General features: G+C 33.5%; 1 long non-coding RNA gene across 1 annotated transcript; it reads right to left on the bottom strand.

Annotated features, from left to right (window-relative positions):
• Positions 1-18361: 18361 nt before the first annotated feature.
• LOC143594032 (uncharacterized) lies at positions 18362-20075 on the bottom strand. Its single transcript, XR_013146247.1, has 3 exons — positions 19808-20075; positions 18478-18729; positions 18362-18407 (listed from the first exon to the last, which is right to left on the bottom strand). It is a non-coding gene; the product is annotated as an uncharacterized LOC143594032 (long non-coding RNA).
• Positions 20076-22141: the final 2066 nt, after the last annotated feature.

Below are 22141 nucleotides of genomic sequence, written 5' to 3'. Positions count from 1 at the left end.
TATGCATCTTTGGCCTCTTTTTCTATTTTTGAGAATGCTTCTTGGGAATTTTACAATACATAACTTTCTCTTTCTTTTTCTTTTTGGAACAACTTTTGGAATACTTATAACTTTCATAACATACCTTTTTTTTTTCTTTTTTTTACTCCTTTTTTTTGGTGCTCTTAGGCATCTTTATCCTAATATATAACTATTATCTAAGCTCGTATAAAAAATGGACATGGCGGTGGTGTGCTGGTTTGAGTGCATCTAAGTCTTACTATCTCAAAGTTTTTAGATTATGGTAATCCTCCCTAAGCATCGAAATTCGGTTTCACCATTTTTCAAATTATTAGATATATAAACTTAGCTAAAGAGGACTATCAAAGCTAGTTGGGCCTACCGACACATTCCAAGTATAGTGTGTTATCTTTATTAATCTCATATATAATAATAGCTTTAAAAACCAATCTCAAATTTTTCTATCATTTTCAATTATCTTCAAAAATTTCATTAAAATTTGGGACATTTTTCAAAAAAAAAATAAAAATTTATTATTATCTTTTTTAAATTTTTTTAATTTGTTTTAATATAAAAACGTCAGTTTCCCATCACCACACTTAAATGTCACATTGTCCTCAATGAGATACGGAGAAGACAAAAATTAAAGCACATTTAAAGATAAGTAAAGTGGAACAGACTCACCTGTTAAATTGACGATATTGCCTTGAGATTCGTGTTCCCGTGCCCTCCAATTCGAACGAAAGCCTCATACTCCAATGCTCTCTACCAAGTTATCACTTACGAACGAACGCAGAAATCAATCAACAAATAGTCTCCCCACACTTGAATCAAACCATGTATCATCAATCATCCAATAGCATCTCTGAAGCAACCTGAAAGCAAACCAAGAAACAGCCAGCAAAAGAAAGCTAGAAACCCAAAAATAAAAGTAAAACAAAAACATTCTACCGGGTTGCCTCTCGGGAAGCGCAAAGTTTACGTAAGAGTCTTCAGCCAGAGTCGCTCCTGAAATCTCAATCATGAGGCTTTTCTTTTATCCAACCCCGGTCTAACATGTTTAGCTCCACCCGTCCAACATATTTAAATCTGATAGCACATAGTGAAAATAAAAAGTAATCTAAAACATTCAAACGGGTCAGACCACCAATACTTAAATTTAACTGGACCAAACCTAATACGTGGCATATAATGAGGAAAATATTTATTCTTACATTTCAATGTTCTCCTACAACTCTTAATATACCATTTTTAAACCCTCAAAACGTGTTGATCCAAGAACTTTCACTACCTCTTCTGTGGCTTTGTCGATTTCGGTGGCGATCCACTATCTAGATCATTCACATACCTGCTAACCATCATATGATGTAATGACTCAACTAAATCTAATGACTTCTCATCCTCTGTTACCACTCCCTCTTCTTTTTCTAATTCTGGTGACATTATGATCTCCATTGTTGGCTGATTAGTGTTTCTAAATAAATAAGATCCCCAACAGGGTCAAATTCTTCATGTTCTTCAAAAGCTGGTAAACCCACTAACTCATCACCAAACTCATCCTCCCAAGATGGTGCATTCTCCTCCTCTTCGCCATCTACCATCTGGTAAAGTGGCTCCACAATGACATCTTCAATCGAATTCGTGTAATCAGGAAGCTCCAACTCCATCTATTCTATCACGCCCTCATCATCATTATTCCAAAAGTCATCATCAGTTTCATAGAAGGCTTCCTGCTCCTTGTAAGAAAAACTCTCATTTTGAATTCTAGTACTTATCTCGTCTAACCTAGCTTCGAGTTCCTCTATCTTACGAAGTCTTTCTCTTTCGATCAACTTTTCAAGCCAGGCTTCCAATTCCTTAATCTTTTGGAATCTTTCACATTCCTCTTGTTCAGTTCTTTCCAACATCATCTCTTTCCAACATCTTCTATATAAAATACTCATAAATTGACTCAATCTATTAAAACATATTTACTAGAATCGATAAAATAAACACAAACTAAATTATCCTAAAGACGACTAGACACGCTTAATCTAAGTCACAGACTCACAAAACACACCACAAATCAAGACACAAAAAGACCAATTAATCAATTAAGTTCAATCAAAGCTAGTTTCGCTATCGCCTAAGTATCCCCGGTAGCGACGCCAAAAACTTGATGTGCAAAACGGTCTATTAAAGAACCTAACCTAACTTAGACACTCTAGTTTTATATTTATAAATCTAGACTGTCCTAATGCTAGACCACTAGACAGGCAAGTGTACCTATTGATTGTAGTAAAGCCAAATGAAGTCCGGATATCCAACCCAAAGGACACTAGCGACACCTAAACTAGACTCTAACTAATAATTTAAATAAATTGATTTTTGACTTTTTTTAATTATTAACTATAAATTAAATAATATTTAAACTAAAACTGACACGAACAAATCGGTTTAGAACTCAAATAGGGAGAACAACTACCTAGGCAAGGAATCCTACTAGTAAACTCGTAAACTCTCGGAATTGGATTTATGATTGGTATCCGGGTTCTAAAAATATGACACTAAAGGATAACTAAAGTATGCTAGATCACCTCCCGGTCTCACTAACAACACTTAAGAACCCTAAATATCATGTAAAGCTCAACGGTTTAATGGTTCGGATCACCTCCCGGTCTCACCTTACCTATTTATGCTATGGTACCCAAAGAATAAATTACCTCCCGGTCTCTTTAATCACAAAACACCCTAAGGCGTAAAGGGGTATTCTTATTGAATTCGGTTATAATTCGGATATGAAAGAATCTAAAGATGTCTAGGGTAACTCACTCCCATGCAATCACTACCCAAACCCGCAAAAGACCAAAACAAATGACACTTAATTACCTCCCAGTCTCTCAACTGACAGAATATAGCAAATCTCTAAACTCCCAATTATCGTTCCTATGGTATAAGTCGACTATAAACCATAAACTAGTTAGAACCACACAGTAAGTAACCTAATACGCATCCATACATAAAATACATTCACAATAACGCATATGGAACAAAAATTAATTATAAATTAATACCAAATACGCATATGCATCACAACCGAATAAAATAAAAACTTTACCAAAACATGAACCAATCAATAAATAAATACAAAACCAAAAATAAAACGAGTCTACAAAGTAATCATCCAAACCCAGGCAGTATAAAAATTTAGCCAGTCATAATTACGAATAAAACGAAGATAAAATATATATTACGGTTCATCGTAAGAAGAAATAACTATGATTGAGCTACTAGCCTGGTTAAATTAACTGAGCAGCCTGCTAACTTAAATTAATTCACTTTTTTCTCTCTTGAGTCGTGAGATTGTAGACCTACGTGCTTGTTTTTTAAGATTTTTGCCCGTGGACTTTGACGTGCTTGCTTCCAAATTCCAAAACCAATACTCACCAACAGATGACTTTGCCACTTGCGTGACTGTTTAATTTGCCCAAACTACCACCACCAGGGATGGCGCCCCACTTGATTGGAATCCCCTTCCTTTGTTCACCAAAAAGTCCTATTAATATTGTAGACGTCACCGACTTCTCGTACAAACTCCGTAGCCCAGCCCACTTGAGTTCATATAAATTATATTCTCCATTTAATAGACTAAACCCACGTGAGCCCATATTTATTCCACCAATTTATTCATGTAGTCTCTTTCCAGGCACTCACTTTTGACTACAAAATAGAACAACACTTATTATGAGTGATTACTTTATGTATTCAGGTTATCATATATACTCTTTTCTTTTCTTTTCTTTTCTTTTCTTTTCTTTTATATATTTTCCTTTTCATGCTCAAAAGATGTTTTAAGAATGCCTCATATCAATTATATGAAAATATAGTGGACCTAGTTCATGTATATCAACGTATAGCTTAACTCTTTATTTTCATAGTCACGCCATTTTAACGCATTTTCATAATAATCAACTCAAATTAAACACCACTTAACTATAATATAATTTATAACAATGTCAATGCATTTATATTATAATTAATATAAAACATAGTGTATATAAAATGCACCGATAAGTATAAAGTACTTATTTTTAGCTCATTGTCTCATGAGACCTTTATAATTCAAATATGGGTCAAATATAAATCTATTCAATAAAAATCTGACTCAAAATACTTAAAAGAATGTGAAATATTAATATAATATTATGTATATTTTAGACCACATCATTGATCTTCCTTAAAACTTCTTTACTTGGTGGTTTTACTGCATTATAAGTGACTTTTGACAATTTTGAACCTTCACATATGTCAAATGACACATGTTCCCTTCTCATTTTCTCATAATATCTTCTCATCTTTGGTGTAATCTTTCGTAACAGTGGGATTTGGTGGTGGACTTAAGTTCCCACTTTCAACAGAAATTTAATCACTTGAAGAACTCAAGTCATCCACATTTAAACATTCATCATCAAAGTCATCCTTAGAGACTTGAATTCCCACATATTTCTCCTCTTTCACATCTTCTTTCAACACAAACTCTCCATCTTCACTCACTTCAACCATCTTGTAGTTATCAATAAATTCCTCTTTATCTTGAAAAACATCTCTAAACTAATTACGTTATGCCTCCCTTTTCCCTTTATCAACTTTCAAAGAGTAATTGTTGTTGAATGGTGGAGGGATAACCTTATATTTATCTTCTTCTTTGATTTTGTTCACAATTTCACAGATATTACTTGTTGAGACAAGGTTTTTCAAGAATTCATTTTCTATTTGAAGTGTGGTATTCTTCACCTTCTTTACAACAACCATCTTTTTCAAACCTTCGATTTCTGTCATATGTCTTGACTTTATTCTATAGGTATCCATACAGTCTTGCTCAAGACACTTTATTCTGTCTTCATATGTCAAATCAATTGTTTAATACACATTAATCATGCTTTGTTTCTTAAAACAATCACCTTCAAGTTTTCCTATCTTTAATTTAGGAGATTCAATGGTTTCAAGTAATTCAAGTGTGGAGTTTAAATGTACATGTGTTGAAGATGGTCCAACTTCATTTTCTGTTTGAGCCATTAGTGCAACATTTACTTTGCTTATGTCATCAACAAGATTACTCCAGTCAAAGTCACCATCTTGTTGGTTAGCAGCCAATGCAACATTTTCTTGATTTCTTAGTAGATTGATGTTGTTTCTGTTAGTGTTGTTGGGAGTATTTGGAGGGTTTTGATTGTTGTTTCTCTGGTAGTTCTGGTCTTGAGGGACAACTTGTTGATTGTTCTGTTGTGGTTGTTGGTAACTGTTGTTGTAGTTGGGATTATTGTTGAAGTTGTTGGTGTATGTTATTGACTGGCCTTGTTGGTATTGGTTCTGAAATTGTTTTTGGTTTCTTGACTGATACTGCTGAGCTTGATTGTTATTGAACTGTCAAGGCAGGTTGCATTCTCTTGCAAAATGTACAGGTTGTTGACAGTTATTACAAATAGCTTTTGACTTGTCAAATCCAATTCTTTCATTTGGACCTGATACAAGAGATCTACCAGTCCTGTTGAACAGACTCTTGCTTTTAAGGCCAACATTGCTTCATGCCACTTCAAGTCCATGTCTTCCAGATCATCAACATCAATTTGCTCAAGATCATCTTGAACAACATTGGTATGGATCATGTTCTTGGCAACAAATGCATTGTAGGAGTCTGTGAACATTGTGAACAAGGATTGGTATTCATTTCCTTGACTTCCACTTCCACCAACAAAAGGTGCATGTCCACTTGTCATTGAGGTAGTGTTATCATCAATAAGCTGAACATTAAACCTTGACTGACATCCTTGATTACTTGAGCTACCAGCAACAAATCATCTTGGTGTTTCACCACCATGCTCACTTGGTTCTTCAATAACTGGGATTAGCTGTTGGTTCTTGGTAGACAATTTGCCAATTGGAGCAATAAGAGCATTTAATACTTGGAAACAAGGCTTGTCTTCCCTTATCATTTCATATCTATCATCTCAGTCTCTGCAGTTTGTAGAAATCAGATCACGTCATCAAGTTTCAATGTGTCATAATTTGGTTTCTGCTTGATAAACTTGCTAGCAGTGTACCATTCCTTTGACAATGATGACAGAAACTTGGTGTTCAAGTCAGAATCAGGCACAACATAATCATTTGTTCTTATCTCATTCACAATTACGAAGAACCTCTCTAGCACAGATTTGAGTCTCTCACCATCCTTGTATTTGAACCTATCAAGATGCTACTTGAGCCTTTCCTTCTTGATATTTTTTAGTTCTGAGTTGCCTTTAAACATCTCTAGGATAGCATCATATATGGCCTTTGCAGTCTGATGGTGAGCAACTTTTGTGGGGATCTCCCAAGATAAACCTAGTTTCAACATAGCAAGAGCTCTATCATCAAACTTTTCTTTCTTCAAGAACCTGATTGTTGTTTGTACCATCTGGGGTAGTGGGTACGTTCTTGATTGAGGTCCACTTTTCATCATCATTATAGCACACAGCAGCTTTAAAGAGCACCTTCCACTTGTTGAAATTTTCCTATGCATGCAATTTTGGAATCTTGTTAGTAGAGACTTCTTGCTCTTCATAACCAGACATCTTTTAGGATTTTCAGAAGATTTTTGTAAAAACAAAGAACAATAGTTGAAAAACTTAACAAACCTTTAAAGACTCATTTGAAAAATAATCAGATCTGTGGATGAAATCCTCAGATCTGATGTATCTGGTCAAATAAGAGCAAGATCTAAAATAAATATTCAAATTTCAATACAAACGTGAGAAAGAGAACACCAAATTTTGTAGATATGAAAGAAAAGTGAAGAAACAGAGCTGCTGAAGTCACATATCAATGAAACAGTGCTTCAGCTAACGTCATTCTTCATCTTCAAATCTTCAACAACAATCAACGATTGTTCAACCAAATAGCAGGACACGGTGCTCTGATACCACTTGTCGGTCCCGTATAACGATCACTACACAACTGTCGCAACCCACACCGTGTGGTGTTGACAAGACAGGTTAACGACTTACTCTTTAGGGTAAGAACAAATATCAGGGTAAGAACAAATTTCGTGTTAATGGCGGAATCACTAACACAATATATATGTTGCTCGAGAATACTAATGTAAACAAACACATAATGTTACTCAAAATATTTCCATTTATAGAAAGATTATTACAAACAGGAATCAATCAAGGTTAAAAGAAAGGTAATGTTTTTGTCAGGACGTAATAAAGAACAGCCGTCACAATCAATATTTAGGAATAATATAGGTTGTCTTAATCGTATCTCTCTTTTAGTCTCATGCCCGTTCTCCATCTCTTTTGAGGCGTGCTCTAGATTTTCTATTTATATGCCTACTTAACATCTATCATTCCTTCTAGAAACCCTAATTAATGATACATATTCAGTAAATCAAATTACAAAAGATTCTAAGTGTAAAACAGGTCTTCGGGTAAGCTTTGCAGCTTTTGTCTTCTTTGAGCAGACCTGGTAACCAAAGTGTGCTGGGGAATAGTTCTCCAGGTAGACTTTACTTAGAATATTTTCCTTTGAAATATTCACCTAACATATTTCAATCTTCTTGACCATAGCAAACTTTGCCTGATATGGTCCTACGAGCAAACTTGTTCTTCAGAGATCCCTTCAATTCTTGTTAATGAATAACTTATTGAGCAAACATAAGTGTGTTGGTAACACTATAGACTTGTGCTGATAGCACTATAGCTTGCTTGGAGTTGAACCTTGCCCGACAAAATCCTTAAGATAATTTCCTTGTCAACTTTCATCAAGCTTTCTGGGACCACTATTTATTAATGAATAACCTTTCTAGATCTTCCAAAATACTTGTCTTCATTAGTTTGGTTTAACCAAGAGCTTGGTGGGAAGCAAACCTTGCTTGGCTTTGAAGAACAACCTTGCTAGATATAGTGAACCCTGCTCGGATTGACACTAAAGAAGACTTCAAGAATATAACCTTGCCCGGAAGGCAAAATACATTGCTAGGCTTGAGTAAAAGCTTGCACAGAGGCCTAAGTGTGCCCGATGTACATAAAATTATACATCTTTTTACCATCAAATAATCTCTAAAAACTGCAACTTCTATCGAATAATATAGCTCAAAAGGCTACTTATCACATTAAATTGCAATTTTAGGTAAACCCAAGCCATAAACGAAGAAACAAGTGGAAAGACGAAGAAAAACAAAAGAAAACCCAAGAAAACCCTCAAACACGCCCCTGTGCTCCCGAAAACACGCCCCATGCTTTTAAACACAAGAAAAGACAAAAATTTACAAGAAAAGACACATACTGGATACATAAGCATGGGGTCGTGCCTTAGCAACCATGGGGTCATGGTCACCTTTCAGAAAAGACAACAAGAATTAGCACGTGTCACTAAAAAGCACAGAGTCGTTCCTCTGAGAGGACGCCCTAGTGGTGAGTCATCATGTACGATCTGACAATAGCATTTAATGCAACTAGACACATGGACACGGGGGCGTGACTCCTGAAGCACGGGGTTGTGCCTGTTTCCTCAGACTGCCTATAAATAGAGGAGAATGTTGCATTAATCAAGTGTGCTTGAAGAAAATCTCTATACAGGTTTTGCTTATAAAAACACTCACATTACACTCATATTGATGATATTGGGAAGAGTTTGAAGGCTTGAAGGTTACCATTATCATCCATCATCATCAACATCATCATTATCCATAATCATCATTAAGAAGGGAGATTCCTCCACATTTGGTTAGATTGTTCTAGTTCAATCATGTGTTTGTTATCATCGTCTCGTTTAATATTCATAACAATGCTCATGACGAGTTAAAATCCATTTACCATCTAAAATCTATGAAGAAGCTGTGTTTTACTTGATGATTATGTGAAACATGTGATTTAGTTTGGTAAAGTACATGGTTATTTTGCAATTATCCATTGATGAAGAAATGTTTTATCACTTTAACTCAATACATCAAGGTTGATGACTAAAAATCATTCATGTTCACTCATGTTATTGGAGACTATAAATAGTAAAAAGAATACTTTGATAACTTATTAAGATAAAATATGGATCCTTATATTGTACTTAGAAATGATGAGATATAAGTTATGATCTATTTCTCTAGTTTTGATAATTCTAAATAACATTGTTAACACGATTGCTTAGGTTATCATGCTAGTTAAATAAATCATACGTTAATGGAATGTGTAACTATAACCTAATCTAATCAACCAAGGGGAGGTTGTGTGAGTTAACTACAACCACTCGAAGTTGTTAGGATTGGTATTTGCAAAATCGAAGTCAGTGCTAATCGTTCTAATATACCAAACTGGTTGTCTTTTTAAATTAACATTCTCATGGTAGCATGATATTAAGCATAGGATGGACTTGTAAATACGCATGCTACTTTCTTTTATGTCATAGAATACGTTCACATAGAAATGAGGGACTATTTTATCATATATTATTAGGACAAGTTTATCACATGTTTATTTAATAATCTTTAAGGAAAAATGAAGTGGATTCTTGATCTTAGATAGTAACCTTCATATAATTGAATTATTCATTTAGAATTTCTCTTCTTGTCACCTATATATTATATATAAGTATTTTCATTTTATAAAAACTTTGAAAATCAACCCAAAATGATTAAAACTCTCCGATTACATTAAAACGAAGATTCATTATCGGAAACATTTTTGTCCTCGGATAAATACTTGGTTCTTAACAATACTATTCTACATATACGATAGGTACACTTGCCTATTTTGTGTGTGCTTAGTTTTAGTAGAAATAACTTTTATAAATTTAAAACACGATCTTGTGCAAAGCTAAATCTCCAATCATTAATATATTTTACTGGCATGCGCACACCATATCATCCTTCATCTTCACCCCTTGAGCCGCTACTATGTCATGCAACTCCTTTGTTTCCTTCTAGCAATACGATACATACCCCATCAGACGACGTTGATTCTCATATAAATGAATCAGACTCAAAAGCATATCCATCTGATGGGTAGGGGCAAAGCATGAAATGAGGCTGGAACGGGTTGCACCGGTCCTTGTGGACGGCTTATTCTCATAGATGTGACGTACGATGGTAGTGTCGGCATCATGGTGGGTGTAGGAGGAAACACCATTGATGATACAGAAGGCCTTGGCATTGGAGTTAACAAAAATTGAGGGATAAAGCCAAGCCATGGATCTGAATTAGTGGTCGTAGTCAATGTAAGTGCCGGGGTCCTAGTAGTAAGCGACACCGCCGGCCATTGTGGTGCGGACAACCTAGACACCTGTGAACCAATTTCCACACCTTATTTGTGCCTAACACGACATTTGGGCGGTTGATCTTTCACTATCGTCTTACCCTTTAGTTTCCGTTGAGTAGCATGTGAACTTGCTGCCTCAACTTCAACACGTCGTTGATCACCCCCAAGGCCACCATCACCACCAACTCCACCAACATCGTTACCACCACCATTCCCACCTGGTCCTTTTTCACTTTTAGAATCTGAGCCATCGTGAATCCAATGATCATTAGAAGGTCATTCATACACATGATTCGCCAAGTGACCAATCAAACGTTTGGTTCTTTGACGATCTTCTGGATCTTTACTACAATAAGTCTTCATCCTCTCCATAGTATCAGCATTCATGTGTTCCAACTTAAACACATCATCCTTCAACGTCTGATCAATCACCAAATCAGGTATCAAGTCCTGAATAATTAACTGTATGAAGCGTGGATACATGAGAAGTTTTCTACGACGATTCTTGATCAAGCAGTTCTCCTTCCAGTGATAATATATAAGCTCAGAGAAATTCATCTTCTTGTTCAATATAAGAGCTACAAATACGGATTGTAGCATAATTCGACATATTCATATCCACCCAATGCGTCCCCCAAGGCAATGAACCAGGACATGTAATAAGTACTTGTACGGAGTACACAAGTACGCCTTGTTGTACTGGGAAAGATCAAGGTCTCCTAAATAAAATAATCTCTGAAATAAGCCTCGTATCAATGTCTTGTCGAACTCACATGGAATGTCCATGTATTCCACAAACCGAAGCACGTGTCTGATAACAACAGGAGAGATAATGATCGGCTTCTTGTTGATCTCAGCAACAATGTGATTTTCCGACTCCACATATCTTGCCGAGTTCCAGAATGGACGGATGACACTGAAGTGGACAGTTATTGTGACATTCATGATAAAACGAGGTACACTATATTCATTACGTAACAAGTAAACGATAAATCGGTTGATTCGTAGTGCTTAAACGAGTAACCGACCGATACTAATTATGACCCGTATACATACTGAGGGGTCATATACGAGTTATATATATGTTATAGAGGCTAACATATTGATATTTAGGCCCCAGTACGTTTAAAACTCTTTAAACGAAAAAGGTTTCGTTTATCGATACGCTATAAGCTTAAACGCAATCGTTAATATCAAAACAAGCATTGTAGCATCCGTTAAGCCGAAAAAGATTTATAAAACACTTATATGACATGTTCTAAGCCATCCGTGAAAATATTTGGGAATTTTACAACGAGTCAGTACGTTTTTCTTATTTTACAAAAATAAGCTGAAAAACACTCGTTTTTACGTTATTTCTCACACCCGAATTAATTTTCTTGCGAAAAACCGGACCCGAACTAAATTTAATGTGGGCTTTTCATGTTTGGGCTTGTATGTATAGTTTAATGGGCCAAAACAGCCCATTAAGGTCCTTTACAAAGTTCCGATCGGAACATTTAGCCACCAAATAATACACACCTTTTCATAAACTTACATCCTAAGTTTTTTTTCATTCATTCTAATTTACAACATATTTTGAAGTCCAGCAGCTCTACCCCTGTTCTCTCAACTCCCTTTCAAAAACCCTAAGGTAAGATCAAATTTTACAAAGATTTAACCAAGTTTGATTTATATAATTAACATATAAACATGTTTTAGTTAGTTTTAAACATGTTTAACCATCCAAAAACCCTAAAAATCAAGTAAAATTATGTTTTGATGTTAAACATGTTTACAAACCAGGAACATATACTTTTTTGGTCAAAAACGCGGATTAGAACATGAATACAACGTTTTTACGGTTAGAAAGTTCGGTTTGAACCCAAAACCGAAACCCTAATTATCAAGGCTGTTACATGGATGATTTATGCTTGGTTTGATGTTACATGATATGTAGATATACTGAGTTTGCAACCCGAGACCCGGAAAGTCGTTTAAGCTAGCAAAATTCATCGAAAACCGACAAGGTAAACCCGTAATACTCGTTTAGGGGCTGTTTAGTATTAGGTTGTGACGTGCTTGTTGTTAGATTGTGAAAATTTGCAGGGACATTAGGGATCATATAAATGAGTCCCTGTTCAAATTTGGTAATTTTTCGATAAACGGAGAATATTTGGTGAATTTATTCCCGTTTATGAGCGTTTATTTGGGAAAAATAGCTAAACATATTGAAAAATTATGAAACTTGGTTTTGGAGTTTAATATGTGATGGTAAGATCACTGGTAAAGTTTGGGAATCATTGGAAATGTCTAAGTATGGTTTGTGTGATCATGGCTTAACCGAATTTTAACAGCCGAAAAACGCACAAAAAGGCATTTTGTCAAAAGAGTTAGGTTCTGGAAATTTTGCAGGGGCTATGTAATGACATTGAGGCCATTGGTAAAAATTATCGGATTTTTCGGAGGTCGTTTGATATAAACGGGCCATTTATTACACGATTATAACCTATTAAATGAATTTTTATAAATAAATAATTAATCATAAAATTTCTGAAAATATTTTTATAAAATTCTCCATGTCTTAATGTATTTTTACAAAAATTTGCATAATTTATATATAAGTACATATTTAGTTATGATTAATCAAAGATTTAAATTATAATTGTTTTAACGAAACCGGCAGTTTTGTGTTTAACGGACTGACTGGTATGTCAAAATGTCAAAAGTGGTCAAATATCATATTTTTGAATGATATTGATAAAAACGAACTTTTTACGAGAATTCCGGACAATTCGGGTGGATTGTACGCGTTTTGTATAATCAAACCCGTGTGAAAACGGAAACGAACCCTGCAATCAAACCAGACACCGAAACCTTAAAATTCTTTCATAAATCAAATTATTTTATTAATCAATACATTTACTTAAGTTTTATGTGATCTTACCTAATCCCGAAACGTATAAACGATCAACTGAGCTAGGCTCGGAAAACGGTGAAACTGAGCCAAATCCAGTTTTAAACATTTCATAGTACACAACGTCACAATCTAAGACTATGGTCATGTTCTGGGCCTAACAGCTATACCCAGATTATCTATACAGCCCGACTTAGCTTAAACACTGTACTAGTAATAACAATACGATACCGTTTATAGGAATCAGGCTATAAACGAGACATCTGACTATTTGATACGTGATTTCTGTGCGAACTACGATAAGGTGAGTTTCACGACCCCCACTTTCTAAACTGTTTTACGAACTTTTGGGGTGAAAATCATGTTTACATATACTGATATACTTGAAAACGTGTGATGATGTGGATTATCTAAGTACTAACACTTGACAAGTCCCCACAAACACAAGTGATTAACTTCGTGCCGGTGGCGTGTGGATAGTACTATCGGTTTGACAAACCCAACTGTGACAGAGCCGGTGGGGTAAGCCGGAACATATGTAAAACCAGTTGCACATTGTCATTATATTTACATACTGCTATGTGGTGTTAGACATAGTACATACATGGGGCAAATTGGCTGTTAAATGCCAACAGGAGTGCATGGGCAGGAGAGGCCATGCAGTGTAGCTCGTTTCGGTTTCACTTGTGGCTTAGTATAATACATCATACACAGACATACATACATTCACACTGTAAACTTTACAAACTCGTGAACTGATTTCATTGATACTCGTGAAACTTGAAACTCACCAACTAGACGTAGTTGACCCGTTTTGACATGCTTTTCAGGTAAAGCAAAAGTGGAATGATTTGCTTACATGCTTGGTGTTAGGAAGAAAGTTGAATAGCTGTGAATAGACGCTGATATAATACTGTATAAGAAGCTCGTAAACCGGTTATGTGTTTTTCTCATCTAGTTTGTAAACTTAGTACCAACCCATGTATTATGATGTAAATTAGCTATGAATTTCCTTATAAACAATGTTGTTGATACCAGTGTTATCTGTTACATTCCCGTATTACGCTTCCGCAACTACCTAGTCGGGGTGTGACAGTTATATCGGCAGCGATGGCATAATGGATCCTGGATCGGCGTAGGGATGCAATGGCTTCTCCAAATACGTCCTAGTTAGCAAAGTTTTATTGACAAAAGCACAGATATTGTGCTTTTTATCAAATGGCAATATAGGAACAGCACAGTTGACTGAAGTTGTTCTTTGAATTTTTCAAACTCCTTTAAATGATCAGCAGTAGGAGCAGATTCATTCTCTTGGTGTTCAATCTCCATGTGTTGTGCTGGAGAATCTTCATCATCGTCTGAAATGACTTCAAACGCAGCAGCACACCTCTAAATAGGCATCACATGCTCTTCAGCAACTTGAGCATTGATAGGAACAAGCTCAGTTTTAGCAAATTTCCCGAACATAACTAGTTCATGAAGGCCTTGGTAAACGACCTTTGACCCCTTCCTGGACTGCTTCATCATCCCAAAAGTGTTTTGTCCCACAGACTTCAAATCTAGAGTCTCCACAGATTTAATAAGATCAGGATAACGTGAATCGAAGATCATTTGTAAAAACCTGGGATACGTGAGGAACATCTCTTTCTTTTTTCCCTTCAAGTTGCTCATCATCCCATCGAACACAAATTTAGAATAATTGTAGTTCCAGTCCATGATCAGAGCAACTACAGCAGACATCTGAAAATGGCTGATTTCATCAGATCCTCCCTTGCGTCCTGACACACAAGTAAAGAATGTGTGGATCAGGAAACTCCGGTATGGATGAAAGATCTTCTTTATAGATGGAGGATAGGATCCTTCGTAACCCATTCTGACAAAGACATCAGTAACAACATCAATCGGATATTCCGTTGGAAAGTTAGGTTGGTCTCCGAATAAAAGGACTTCGCGTATAATGGCCTTTGAGATGACGACCGGCTTCTTTTGAACTGTGGGGTCAATAGTGAAATCTCCCCCAACACCTTGTTGATTGATATAGGCATTATTCTAGAAATCCGTGATCGTTTTCTTGCATATGACATGAGGTTCTCGTATAGCGTGAGAAATCATGCATGTATTGAGTCCAACAATCATTGATTTAAACTCTTTATTTGCTAGAGGTGGATCATACAAGCAACCAGCTATGTTATGAGTATCAACGAACTTTAATGGTGCTTGATCAGCCGTTACTGCAACAAACGAGTTAAGTTAGTGATCATTTATTTAACTTACTGCAACAATCATTCATAAATAATGTATACCTACTAATACAATCACAAATGTAGTGTAAAAGAAAGTTTTTACCTATTTGTAACACATTTATGTAATCTTAATTATGTAATTTCTGTCATTTTAATTGTAATTGTATTAACAATATATGATTAATTGATTATTGTATTTCACTCAATGGCTAAAGTTTAAAATTTTCAATATTTACTCATGTAATACACGGGCCTCAAACTAGTAACCCATATATGATGACTCTCTTTCCAAATTTAAGGCACAAGTCAATTCATCCATCATTTTAAAACGTTTATAACGTTTTCATACGAAATTTTGTTTAGAAATTTTTTTTACCATAATAACAAGCGTTTTTTTATCTTTAATATGAATATCATATTATTATATATAAATAAAAAAAAGTTAGTGAGTTTTTTTTATATTGTGTCATTTGGTTGTCCATTGTGTTTTTTAATTGGGTTTTTTATGCATTGTGCTATAGATTTTGGTAATCGTGTTTTTCATTTGATATTTATATTAAAGATTTAAGTTAAAACAAAGACTACATCATTGTGTCTTTTTTTTCGTCATTGTGTCTTTATGTTTAATATTTGTCTTTTCACTTGTCATTGTGTTTTAGTCATTGTGCTCAACATTCACTTAAATTGAGAAAAATAGTATTATGTTCTTTGTGTATTACGTTCAAGTCATTGTGTAATACGCAGAATACATTGTGTTTTACTTTTCAGGTCATTGTGTTATATGTATTTACCATTTTGTCTTACATTTCAGTCCATTGTATTATATGTATTCATCATTGTGTTTTACGTTTCAGGTTATTGTGTAATATGTATTCATAATTGTGTTTTATGTATTAGATAATTTGTTGATATTTTTCATTATATTTATATATTATTACACAACGGTATTATTAGTATTTAAAAAAAAAACACAATGATCAGTTGAAAGACTCAACGGCGGAAAAAACACATTGACAAACAGAGAGACACAATGACGAATAAAAGACACAGTGGTAAGCAAAAAAGACACAATGACATAATTTTTTTGATTTTAATATAAAAAAATCATATTCATATTAAAATAAAAAAAACTCTTGTTATTATGGTGAATTTTGTTTAAAACAATATCATATGAAAAGTTATATGCGTTTAAAAATTATGAGGGAATTAACATGTGACTTGCGTGTGTAGATAGAAAATGTGTACTATTACTTTTATACCATTTTTCCCTTGGTCCCTACTTGACACATGTCAATTAATTATGACTTCTCACACTACGTATTTTTATTGGCCATTGTGGAATAACTCAACCATATTATATATATATATATACGAAACCATAAAAATCTTACGTGTCGCGATGTGGTCGCTCCCCTTTTTTTGGAGTCACGAGATTTGCTTGATTTTTAAATGGAGGCTTATCATGCAGACCCGAATTCACGGCTATGAGTCTCATCAAACCCGGATATTTTTTAAACGAGTTATAACATCTCATTAAATTAAAAACTAATATCATCAAATATTTGATTTAAAAATCCGATAAAGTATGGATATACTAAAAATTAATAATGATTTATTTAAAAAAAGATATATATTATTTATAATTAACATAAACCAATTTTATGGTAAAAAAAATAAACGAGTCTTGGTTCTCATCAAACTCGTATAGCTTTTAAACCGGGTTATAATATCCCATTTATTTGTGAAACAGTTTATCATCAAACCATAAGTATATTATTAACTTTCATACAATAAAAATAATAATTCAAAAAATAACTATTACTAGAAACAAATAATATATAACAACCCTTGTAATAAGGGGGGATAAAAGCTAGTGTGTGTGTCTGTGTGTATCAAGAGAAAACTCCTATTTAAAAAGAGAACTAATAATGAAGTATTTTTAATTTAATTAAAAAAATAATTTTAAATTTTTTTTTCTTTCATCATTCTTCTATGTTGTTATTCTTCACCACCAAAAAATATAACAATAAAAAAATTTAAAAAAATAAAAACAAAAACTCGTTGTAATGCATATATGCAATACATCGACTTTTTCTTAATGCATATGTGCACTAGTGTGTATCTTTATATATGAAATAGTGTTATATTATTTACAAAAATAAAAAAATCGATATAATGCATATGTGAATTAGTGTTTTATTACATATATACGATAGTGTGTTGCATAAAATTATTAGTTCTGTATTTGCATATATTCAATAGTGTGTATTGTATAAAGCAATTGTGTTGTATTAAATGCAATAAAACGCTATTGTATATATGCAATAGGCATTAATGCACGTATGCACTACAACGACAAGTTTTTTTTAGTAACAATATCATCTTATTAGAAAGAGTAAAGAAAAAAAAATCACAGAATATTTTTTTTTAAATAGTTGAAATTAATTCTTTACTAGTTCTCTAATTCTCTCTAGATCTCACTCATATATATATATATATATATATATATATATATATATATATATATATAGGGAGAGGATCATGAGAGAATTCGATTTTATGGAGAGAACTAGAGAACTAATAATGAAATATTTTTAATTTAATTAATAAAATATTTTGTTGTATTATATGCAATAAAACACTATTGTATATATGCAATAGGCATTAGTGCACATATGCACTACAGTACTACACTGACAATGTTTTTTTTTTTTTTTTTTTTAGTATCAATATCATCTTATTAGAATGAGTAAAGAAAAAAAATCACAAAATAATTTTTTTTAAAATAGTTAAAAATAATTTTTTACTACTTCTCTAGTTCTCTGATTAAGAGGAGTTCTTTCTAAATCTCACCCCTATATATATATAGTTTTCCCCAAGTGAATATTCATCATGGTATGGTGATGGATGGATTAATTTGCCATACCCTAGTTAACCCCTCTCTTAAGTTTACATGTAATCCTCAATATTAAATGTGCTACCAAATTCACGGTTTTGAGCCTGCAAACAAGAACCGATTAGAGATAATCAACTGCATGTATTAATGAAATATCAAAATGTAAAAACAAACCTGAATAGGTAGCAGTAATTGTTCCTGTGCTTGAATTTGCAATGTCTTTTCTAGATATATCCTCGCGTGAGCTTGATGTTGTCATCTATTTCAAGAGTTTATCTTTACCAAAGAATTATATTGGTAATAAAAATTATCTTATTCAAGAACTAAGTGAAGATATATAACAGGAATTAAGAACACCTTTCTTTTCGAATCTTTCAACATGTCTTCTAGACCTGCCCCTTGAGCACCCAGTGTCTCTAATTACCTCTGCAATTGAACAATAATATAAATATATTTTATAATTGAAAATATAAATAGATTCGCAAGCGTAACAATTACTGTAAACTGCTATACAAAAAAATAGAAAAAACAATGATCAATAAAAAACGACTGTACCTGCAGTAAACAATAACATTGAACCTGCAGTAAACATTGAACCTACAGTATAACTAAAAGAAAGTTAAAACACTTGCCTACCATCCAAAAATTAAGTATAGATATCAGAAGGATTAGCTTAAAAAAACAAATAATCAAAGAAACTATTAAGCAAATCCTAAACAAATTTGTGTACTAGTCAGGTATATTTTTTTTTTGCATCTGTCACCTAATAATGATAACCTCACAACAATGTTTCTGGCAACAAATTAACACAATAATATCAAAATCAAATATATCCTATTGTGAAGCACCCAAAGTAATCAACAAACCTCATGAACTGTATTGTATATCCTATTGTGTCTCATAAGAATCTTGCATGCATAAATATATAAATATGTAAACAAATGCACATAAATTAGCATTTATTCCCAAAAGTTCAATAAAAAATTTTACTGATTTAAACATAATCTATAACCTAAAGTTCAAAATTCTCTAAATAATGACGAATCAAAATCGTGATAATTCACTCACCATCACATCGAACAGGAGTCAAATCAGCTGCATGCACATATATAAAGATCTACATATTTATTTTCTCAAATTTGAACAAAAAACTTAACTAATTTGAACATAATATATAACCTAAACTTAACTGGACATGATAGTGTTAATTGTTATGAGCTAATCCCTAAATGTGATGAACAACCATAATTCCAAATTAACACTTATAATAATTTTTCAAAACTAATAATCCTCATTACATATGCAATATAATATAACAGATGGCAGCTTAATGCTTATAAAACTATAGATTTGAAACTGTGAACAGCTAGCAAGATTCACATTCTCAAATAAATGAACAATCATATAATCAACTCTCATAAACAAACGATCATTCATAACAACCATTACAATCACACACATACTAACCAAAATACGACTAAACAGATCTACAAAAGTGACTTACAACTCCAGCAGGTGAATACATCGTGGCGTTGAACTTATGGTCGTAAATCACAAAGTTGAGATCGATATAGTGAGAGGCGATGAGATCGATGTGGTGATTTAGGGTTTTGTTCATGTTTTGGGCGTTTCAGAGTCGTAATCGATCTAATCAGAGCTTGTTCTGCGTGCTTTGAAATTGAACGAATCAGAGATTCGAACTCGTAATTGAAGGAATCAGAGCTTCGAACTCACAATTGAAGGAACGATTTAGTGATTTAGGGTTATTTGAACTTGCACAGGTCTCCAGGGTAATGCGTTTAACAAGTAGGGGGCGCGAAAATTATAAAACATATAACACACAAATAAACAAGGTGTCTTCCGTGTTTTTTTAAACTTATTTTTGACATATTTTACACTAAAATGATGGATGACACACGAAAATTCATGTCATCGTTCCTTTAAAATTTTAAAAAAATAACGTTTTTTTATGACACATATTTTTAACACGTCATTTATAAATGGTATGTCATTGTTCGCGTGTCATTAAAGGTTCATTTTCTAGTAGTGCATATAACTAACTAACTAGACAAGAGTCTTCACATGGTTGTCTTCAACAAAACTAGCCCTCAAAATACTTTATACAAATAATTGAAATTGAACATACTACGTACGCTAAAGACACTTTTTTAACTGTTTAAACGCACCAGTACATACTATACATTAAAACTCTTATACAAAAATTAATCAAATTTAAAAATTCAACATTATTAGTTAGATGTGTTTTAACACACTACTCCTTAAGAAGTTTAATGAACCGTTGTAAATGATTCAACGTTTCAGAGCATGTGTATACCGAGCTTATATATTTAGCCACGAAATAGATGTTTGAACTCAATAACTTGTTACAATTAATAGTGTTTGTTTTTCAGTTTTGTATTGATTTGAATGTAATATTATACTCGTTATCCAATATATATTCCAATATTCTTGCATAAACTACATTATGAAGTAATCAACATTTATGACTTGCACATTAATTATTAAGAAAAGATATAGAAGATCTTATAAAACGAGTGAAGCCATGTTAGGTACTTAGGTTTCACATAAGGTGGAAAACGAGATTTAAATTTGCAACTTTTCAGAATGTGGAGAGCTATACGTCACCGTTTTAGAGAGAAAACATCCTGTTCCAACAGTTTTAGGTAATTAAGGACGAAGGGGCATTGCCTTTTGTTGCATCCCTATACAATTTAAAAAAATACGTAGCCTAGTATTTTTGTTTTCGATATTCAAATGTATTTTCTTAATGCAATAGAAGCTTAATATATTTTAATGTGCATATTATCAGTATACTATTATTATTTCTACAGGAGAAGTATGAATTCATTGCTATATACTCAAAACAAACCCAAAAAAAACCCTCAATATATATCAGGCACCTTAGAGATTTAAATCATGGGTGGCTCTGAAGCAAGTATAACATTCGCTTGCAAAAACTAGAGGACAGCCATCATTCATCTTTATCATTAAATTTGGTCGTGTGATCCGACGGATTTTGCAATCTAATGTACTACCAACAAGGCACAGTTTATAATTCATAGAGAATGCAATATTTCTCCATGTTACAACAAAATCCAAGTTGCAACCAAAAATAAAGGTCAAAATTAGGCTAAGTCAAAGTGGTCAATCAAAGTTTAGGGGATAATATTGTCAATTCTGAAAGTTGATAAATGTTAAAGGAGTTTGTGCAATATGTGGTGAAGCTGATAAGTTGGAGGGCCAATCATGACAAGTTTCTAACCTGAGTTTTTTTTACAACCGATAACTTGTATATAATCATAATAATCGTTTGATTTTTATCATTCAATTACTGATATCATTGGTGTTTTCATAACAATTGGTATCAAAGCCAGGATGTGGTTTGATTCGATGAAATTTTCTCATCTTTTTCACAATTAACGACCAAGATGGTGTCTACTATGTTGGAATTCAAGAAAGCTGATGCCCAAAATTATTGTAATCTCTAGAGAGTGAAGATGAGGGCATTGTTATTTCACCAGGGTATCTCATATGCCAGGTTGGGACAACATAACGTGCATGAATGCCTTACTAACAAGGAAAAATAAGATACACATGAAATGGCTCATAGTAGAATTATATTGATCCTTGGAGAGTACTTCGTGAAGTTTCTTAACAACTCACCATAGCCGGAGTCTGGGCTTAACTTGAGACCCTATATATGACTTAGTCGTTGACAAAGTGCTTGTACTTAAAGAGGCGGTTGTATACCTTTCATATGAACTCTAGAAAGTCTTTGGAAGATCATACTGATAAATTCAATAAGTTGGTATTAGAT

This window comes from Bidens hawaiensis, unplaced genomic scaffold (assembly GCF_021521415.1).
Source record: "Bidens hawaiensis isolate Kalapana, Puna unplaced genomic scaffold, B.hawaiensis_p1.1 tig00043019_1, whole genome shotgun sequence".
Taxonomy (NCBI): domain Eukaryota; kingdom Viridiplantae; phylum Streptophyta; class Magnoliopsida; order Asterales; family Asteraceae; genus Bidens; species Bidens hawaiensis.
Note: the sequence above shows the minus strand (reverse complement) of the source record. Positions and strands in the feature narration are given on the sequence as shown.